This window comes from Lactuca sativa, chromosome 2 (assembly GCF_002870075.4).
Source record: "Lactuca sativa cultivar Salinas chromosome 2, Lsat_Salinas_v11, whole genome shotgun sequence".
Classification (NCBI taxonomy): Eukaryota; Viridiplantae; Streptophyta; class Magnoliopsida; order Asterales; family Asteraceae; genus Lactuca; species Lactuca sativa.
The window spans coordinates 208,929,357-208,930,141 of NC_056624.2; the positions used below are offsets into that span (position 1 = coordinate 208,929,357).

The following is a 785-nucleotide window of genomic DNA, read 5'->3' on the forward strand; positions in this document are numbered from 1 at the left end:
TTAGGGAATAACCTTTTTTTAGAACAAATTACTGAAATCGTCTCTATGGTTTACTTAAAATTATGCATTTGGTCCTAGCTTTTTTTTGCACTCGGATCATCCCTCTGTTTGTTTTTGTTTCGCTTTTCATCCCTGCAAAACTTGAAATGACTATAATATCCTTTTATATATATATATATATATATATATATATATATATATATATATATATATATATATATATATATATATATATATATATATATATTTTATTATTAGTATTATATTTATTTCTTTTATTGTTTTAATATAAATAAATGTACACCCCTTTTAAACCTGATGAACAACCACACACTTACACCCTAATAAAACTCATTCTAAGCCTGCTGCAACCACGTCTCCATCTCATTCCTCTTTCTCTCGTTGACTTACTCCTTCGGTGCATCTCTGTTCTACACCGATCACCTCCTACTGGAGAAGCCATCATTACCGGAAAAAGATCGAGAACAAGAACACATCACCAACGTTCCTCCTCTAGACAACTACATCTCCTCTCTTTCTTTCTCTGTTTCGCTCAAACCCTACACCAGCCACCACCGCTATCTTTTCCGACAATGTCTTTAACGAGTAAGCCACCATCGCCAACATTAGGGTTTTGATTTTGATTTGGGTAATAAGTTTCAATTAGGGACTTAATTTTATATTTTGGTTTGGGGATTTAAGTTAATAGGAGAAAGGTTTGTGGATTTAAAAACATTTGATCTGAATTTCGTCAGGATCTTAATGGATTTGATTTCTGTAACGAC

The 785-nt window shown here is 32.4% G+C and overlaps 1 long non-coding RNA gene across 1 annotated transcript in view; it reads left to right on the forward strand.

Moving 5' to 3' along the window:
* The first annotated feature begins 329 nt into the window (after nucleotides 1-329).
* The window catches only part of LOC122196536 (uncharacterized), a 1,262-nt gene continuing 806 nt past the window's right edge, over nucleotides 330-785 (forward strand). The window contains exon 1 of the long non-coding RNA XR_006188524.1: nucleotides 330-606. This is a non-coding gene — a long non-coding RNA (uncharacterized LOC122196536). The remainder of the gene's footprint in view (nucleotides 607-785) is intronic.